Source organism: Nothoprocta perdicaria, unplaced genomic scaffold (assembly GCF_003342845.1).
Source record: "Nothoprocta perdicaria isolate Ctin4 unplaced genomic scaffold, notPer1 scaffold_150, whole genome shotgun sequence".
NCBI classification, from domain to species: domain Eukaryota; kingdom Metazoa; phylum Chordata; class Aves; order Tinamiformes; family Tinamidae; genus Nothoprocta; species Nothoprocta perdicaria.
Window position 1 is genome coordinate 1,481,724 of NW_020454650.1, and position 360 is coordinate 1,482,083.

General features: G+C 70.3%; 1 protein-coding gene across 1 annotated transcript in view; it reads right to left on the reverse strand.

The window, feature by feature from the left end:
* CDV3 (CDV3 homolog) overlaps positions 1-360 on the reverse strand; it is an 11,612-nt gene that overhangs the window by 1,614 nt on the left and 9,638 nt on the right. The window lies entirely within an intron of this gene.

A 360-nucleotide genomic window follows, 5' to 3' on the forward strand; every position in this document is an offset into this window, starting at 1 on the left:
CGGCCTCCACCTCTTCGGGAGCCTCCTCACCCCACGTGTCCCCACGGCCTCCGCCTCTTCGGGAGCCTCCTCGCCCCACGTGTCCCCACGGCCTCTGCCTCTTTGGGGGCCTCCTCACCCACGTGTCCCCACAGCCTCTGCCTCTTCAGGGGCCTCCTCACCCCACGTGTCCCCACGGCCTCTGCCTCTTCAGGGGCCTCCTCGCCCCACGTGTCCCCACGGCCTCCACCTCTTCGGGAGCCTCCTCACCCCACGTGTCCCCACGGCCTCTGCCTCTTTGGGGGCCTCCTCGCCCCACGTGTCCCCACGGCCTTCACCTCTTTTTGGAGGGCCTCCTCACCCCACGTGTCCCCATGGCCT